Source organism: Tenrec ecaudatus, chromosome 10 (assembly GCF_050624435.1).
Source record: "Tenrec ecaudatus isolate mTenEca1 chromosome 10, mTenEca1.hap1, whole genome shotgun sequence".
NCBI classification, from domain to species: Eukaryota; Metazoa; Chordata; class Mammalia; order Afrosoricida; family Tenrecidae; genus Tenrec; species Tenrec ecaudatus.
Window position 1 is genome coordinate 80,655,065 of NC_134539.1, and position 6,606 is coordinate 80,661,670.

Sequence of the window (6,606 nt, forward strand, 5' to 3'; positions counted from 1 at the left end):
TAAGACAGACGGAGATGCAGTTTATTGGTCTGGGCATCCACGCGGCAGGGACGTGTCCAAACTGAGGGTGCACCTTAGTGGAGGTGTCTCAGAAGTTAGGGTGAGATAGATAGGTCTGGCGCTCAGGATCAAACTTCCTGCTGGCGAGAGAGGCTTTGAGGTTGGAATTTGGGGGACCCGCCATCAATCATCTTGTCACCATCATGACCTCCCTCACCATCTGGATCCAAACAGCCTTTTACTGAGGGCTTAGTGGGTGCCACGGTCTCTGGGTGGCACAAATGGTGAGGAAAGTTTGGCAGTTCAAACCTGCTTCAGGATCGGTGGGAGAAAGGCCTGGCAATCTGCTTCTACACAGACTGCAGTCAAGAGAACCCTGCAGGGGCAGCTCTTCTCTGGCACTCGGGGTTGCTAGAAAGCAAGACGGGCTCGAGAGCATCTAAGGACAGCGGCTCGTCAGGCTGGCCATTTGGTGTCCCCTAGTGGGGACAGGCCTGGGGTTCCTCTTCTGCAACAATGACAGCTGGGAAAGCCTCTGTGGAGAACGTAGCTCTACCCTGTCGCCCGCGAGGTCACCATGTGTTGGAATCTTCTGGTGTTGCTTTAGGTTTGGCTTGCTGGTGCTCAGCGCTCTGGGTAGATTTCTGCATCGACCCCTCAGTCCCACCCAGTCACGAGCAGGTGCTGTGCCGTCGATGAGCTTCGAGTGTTTCATACCCTCGCCTTTACGACCAGGGCTCGCATCGTCGAGGAAGCGCATGGTGTCTTGCATCGTGCCAATCTGCGGCATGAGACCTCTTTCGGATGTTGACAAGCAAGGACGTGGCGTTGAGGGCTGAGGTGTGAGCCTGACCCAAGCCGTGGTGTTTTCCTTCGCCTCTTCTGCATGTGAAAGTCGGACCCGGAATCGGGAAACCGGCAGAAGAATTGGTGCATTTGAATCGCAGGGCTGGCGAAGAACACTGGAAGGACCACGGACCGCCCAAAGGACCAGCAGGTCTGTCTGTCTTGGAGGAAGGGCAGCTTAGAAGGGTACACCTTAGTAGCGAGAGTGGTGAGTCCTGGTCTCATGTGCTTTGGGCATGTTGTCAGGAGAGACCCATGCCTGGGAAGTGTGGTGTGGTGGGTAAGATGGAAGGGCAGCAAACAAGGGGAAGCCCCCTCAGGAGATGGACTGGCACAGTGGCTGCAACAATGGGCCTGGACATGGCAACAATTGTGAGGATGGCTTGCAGCACCGGGCAGTGTTTGTTCTGCGACCTGTGGGGTGGCTGTGGTCGGACCTGACTTGACGGTACCTAACAGAGAGCAATCCTAGCATTCAGTTGAAGATTGATATGTTATTTCCTGATCATGGCCATACTCAACAACCAGCTCACATGAATTCCTGAACATTTATTGACTAAGCGGCCCCTGTGAGCTACTGGTGTGAGCCAATGCCAGCACACGGCCGCCTCGCTCCCAGGATGCGGGTGCTGCTGTCACGAAAGGCAAGCGAGCTCACCTAGTTGGTCGATGAAGGAGTTGGCTGTAACTTTTCATCCCTGAGCCTCGGTTTTCCTTGTCTGCGAAATGGGGCCGTAAACCCTCCCTCCCCGCTTGCTGTGGAGAAGTAATGCGCTAATTGCTTGTCAAGCGCCCTGCATCCTGCAAACGACGGCCAGTAGGAGCCGATGGTGTGTGGTTGCCGTTTTTCATAACAACAGCGAGTGCGGCTCAGCCCCACAAGGCTTTCATAGCTTTGAGAGGGACCGGAGCGGCTGTCAGGCTCAGCCCCACAAGGCTTTCATGGCTTTGAGAGGGACCGGAGCGGCTATCAGGCAAACATCCTTGGGAACTGGTCCCGGCAGAAAATGAGCAGGCTCCCAGGAAGGCACTGAGAAGAGGCTGTGGGCACACTGAGGCAGGGGAGGGAAGACTTCTTTGGGGAGGCTGTGTGTGGACAGGCTCAGGAGGAGGTGGGCCCGCGAGCACTAGGGTGGGCTCTTCTGGCGGATGGTCAGCAACAAGTGGGGCAGGGAGACAGGAGACTATCTGGGGCACAGGTTACATCCAGCCCCTTGGTGGGAGGCAGAGGCTCCCAGGTGGGCATGGGGATAGAAGCCCCTTCATGGGTCCAGGGGAGGGAGTGGCTGAGTCCAAAGACTGGGGCTTTCTGCCCGCCCCCACCCCGCCTGCTGCAGCTGCTGGGCAGGGTGCCAAATGCCTCCACCCAAATAGAATCCTCCTGAGTCCTGTCCAGGTCCAGTCCTAGCCTCAGCCGCTAATCCTGGTGGCATGGGGTCCTGAGGCCGGGGCGGGGCGGCTGGGCAGCTGGCCTCCATTAGCTGAGGAATGGGTCTGGACAATGTCATTAGGGGAAAAGCAGAGCCCAGCCATAAACTCTAATGAATGCATTAATGGAAGGCTTGTGCACCTCAAAGGGGGGAAAAAAGCGGGCCTAAATAAAGTGATTAACACAGCCCACCTGTGTTCAGGCTCTTGGCCTATATTGTTCAAATAGCCCATTAACTCCCGAAGCATCCAGTCTTGAAAGTGAGCCCTGCCTCTCTGAAGCAGACGTTTAACTGCGTTCATATAATTCAATTAGATTCCGCAGTCCTGGTCCAAAGGCATTCTTGGGCTTTCATCTCGGTAATGGCCTGCAGGCTGGAGCGGGGAGCAGGGGGTTAAAAAGGGACCTGCCTTTTTGGTCTGACTCACCCCATCATCTGGAGGGGGACAGGGAGTGAGCTTCCTGGGCTCACGTGCACTCCTCACTTGTGCCTGCTCCCCAATGGTCTTCGAGGGTCCCCCACACCCGTTCATGCCTTTTGTCATCCAGTCTAGGCCACCACCCCTCTTTGGCTCCCCTGTCTTTATTCAGTGGTCCAGCAGACCTCCGACCCCGACTCCACAGGGCCACGCCTATTAATAAAGAGCTAAGAAAATTCATTAGGAAGTGGGCCTTTTATAGATTCCGCTAAAGCCTTCTTCCTACTGCTGTCACGGAGAAAGGCTAAGAATCCTTTTATCACTCTACAACTTGTTAATGTTCCACCCCGGGAGCACTTCATCTGTAATAAACATCTTCACAAAATATGCATCCCCAGGGAGGGGCCGTTAATTTCCTCAAGGCCTCACACATGTAAGGGTTTTTATTGCCTGCAGGTGCTTCATGATATTGCGTGGGCTTCTAATAAACGTCCAGTAAACCGCAGGTAGCGCCTCAGAGAGAGAGAGGGGCCGGCGCACCTGTCCATATGGGCCTCCACGCGCCGCGCCTGCACCTCCGTGGGCCAGCCCTGGGGTGACCGGCCCGGGTCCCACCTGCACCTGGGGACACCCACAGGTAAGTTCTCGTGCCTCAAACTTCCCTGGACCGAGCTGGGGGTGGGGTGGGGAGGAGGGGCTTGCCACCATTCCATGCCAGGAACATTCTGCCCTGGGCTCTGGTCACCTTGGCAGGAGCCGCACGCACGCCCCGTTCTTGGGCTCATGCGGAGTTTCTCTGCTTTTTTGTTTTGGGAGAGTCGCCTGATTCTGATCGGCTGGCGGGGAACCTCGACAATGGAGACATTTGACTTTCAGAGTTCTTTGTACCTGGGGTGGCTGGGGTGGACAGTCGGCCTCTCTTCCTTGCCATTGGTGCAGAATGTGTTTTTGCCTAGTTTAAGGGCGATGTCCTGAGCTGAAAAACAGTTGCTAGAAGACCCAGCGGTGGCTAAGTCAGGGGGACTTCTCGGGGAGCTGTAGTGAGCACTGTGCGCTGCAGAGACGTCTCTCTCTGGTCTCGGGGATTCTTCCCAGTGAGTTGAGAATACCCCACTCCTGGAGGGGTGCGAGCTGGGCGTGGGTGTGGCCCGCTTTTCTCTCACCCGGGCCCCACGCAGGATGGAGCACAGGCCCCCGCTCCTCAGGGGACCACAGTGGCTGGCCAGGGGAGGTGGGGGGACTGCTGAAGACAGGGGCAGGGCTCACAGCCCCTTGGCACAGCACGAGTGTCTGGAGGCCTTTGAGAACCAGGCCTTGGGTGGTGCAGTGAGCCATATCGGGACGTGACAGACAGCCCGTGACCCTGAACGATGGGCATTTGGGGGTGAGGGCCCTCTGAGCTGTGACGGCCTCTGTGAAATTGGTGTTGCGTTCACACGTATAAACGCTGAGGGTGGGCAGCTTGCTGCACTGGTCTTGCCCATTCTGCCCACATGAGCCCGCGGGGCACACTGCCCACCTTGGGACTGCTCAGAGAGGGAGTCTGCCTTCCTTGGGCTTTGGGGCCAGCAGAGACCCCACCCTGGCACTATGGAGGCTTTTGGAAGGAGGAGACCCCCTCCATGGGTTCTGGAGGAGGTGAGGAGGAAACACTAACTCGGCCTAGTTTGTAAGTGCATTCCTCCATCCCTGCAGCAAAGCAAAGGAGCAAGGATGCAGGTCCCAAGGGTAGACTGCGCTGCCAGGGCGGGTGGGTCTCAGTTCTCCATCTTCTCACCTGCTTCCTTACAGAAAGCTGACCTTTAAGGGGTGAGGTCATTTGCCCAAGGCCGTCCAGTGAGCAAGCGTCTGCGGGGTAGGACGAACAGCAGTGGTCAAGGGCCACTAACCTTCAGGGAGGGCAGTGGCCCTATGTTCCCGGCCCCAGGCCAGGCTTCACCTGGTGATGATGGGGTCTAGCATGGTCCTGACATCTGCCTCCTTCCCCCAGAAATGGCTGTCCCCGACCCCCACTTTTCTGAGCTGGGAGTGGAGAGGGGTCAGTTACCCCTTGCCCCTGCCCCCACTGGTCAGGCTGGCCATCAGAGGAGGGCCAGGGTGCCTGGAGCAGCTTCAGAGGCAGCGGCAGACATGATGAAAGACCCCAAGTCGGGACCCAGCGGAAAGGTTAGAGGAAGTGGGATTATTCTGCCCGGGGAGCGGAAGGCCCTGGGGGCAGGGGCCCTGGCTAATGGAGAGCACCAGATGCTGACCAGCTGTTCTTGGTCTCCCTGGAGGCCCAGCGGGACCAAAGGGGGTGTCTCCTGCAGCAGGAGGGAGTTAGGAGGGATAGGAAGAAGAACTGGCTGAGGGAACTGCTAGGGCCGCAAGTGTGGAGGAGCCCGGAGGAGCTCCAGGAAGAGGGCAGCAGCTCCTAACTGGGTCTTAGGGCACGTAGTCTCCAGTTTCGGGTTGAAGACTTGAGCCTTGCAGGATGAGAGAGCTGAGAAACGCCCTGTCTCAGAGGCTTGTGACACAGACACAGCGAGGCCCATAAGTCAAGCCCTTCCATTGCCAAGGCCCCTTGAAAGTTAGTCCCTCCCATAGCTCATTGGAACACAAGCCTCTGCACTGCAGCGAAGGGTTTGAAGGCCTCACACCACCCTGACCCTTTCCCACAACCACAACTCCAGGGTCATAGAAGAAACCAGCTAACGTCTCCGGGGTGTCTGAAGCACCCACCCGCCTGCTGGCTGGGTGGCCCAGCCTGGAGCTTCTTTTGTCAGAGCCTTAGGTCCCTGGGAGGGCGGCGACAGGGTCACCAAGCAGGGGCCTCTGAAGAGAGCTGTGGCAGGCTCCCTGGCTTGCCCCTTCTTTCCCATCTCAGACTTATTTAGCTCAGGCTCCCCAGTTCATGGGGAGGAAAGTGGGGTGCAGAGAGAAGAGAGAGGTAGGCCTGTGGGAGCCCCCTGGCAAGCAAATGGCTGGGAACTCACTGCTCCCAGCTCAGTCTAAAGTGCTGTGACTGCGTGCTAGGTGTGCTCCTTGCTGCATGGAGACATTGGAATGGTCCTGCCTAGCTTGATCAACTCGGCCCTATGCGCACGTGTGCATACACACTCACCCCCCCAACACACACACCCCTACACACCCACACCCAACCCTATACACACACCCAACCCTATAAACCCAACCCTATACACAAACACCTACCCTATACATACACACATTCCAACCCCCCACACTAACCCTACACACACACCCAACCCTATATACACACCCAACCCTATACACACACAACCCTATACACACACAACCCTATATGCAACCCAACCCTATAAACCCAACCCTATACACAAATACCTACCGTACACATACACACATTCCAACCCCCCCACACACCAACCCTACACACACCCAATGCTATACGCACACCCAACCCTATATACACACACAACCCTATATGCACACCCAACCCTATATGCACACCCAACCCTACACACACCCAACCCTACACACACACCCCTACACACCCACACCCAACCCTATAAACCCAACCTTATACACAAACACCTACCGTACACATACACACATTCCAACCCCCCCACACACCAGCCCTACACACACAACCCTATACACACACCCAACCCTATACACACAACCCTATACACACACCCAACCCTATACGCACACCTAACCCTACACACACACACACCCCTACCCTACACACACACACACACATACACACACACACACACACACACCAACCAAACTCACTGCCATCAAGCCGATACCAGGTCATAGTGACCCAATAAGGGGGTTTTAGAAGTTTATGGGGAGAAAATTGAAATGAAAAAGGTAATGGAAATTTTCCAGTAATTTTCTGAAGCCCTTCACGTTTGGAAACTCAGTTAGGGCTGCCAGGTCAACTAT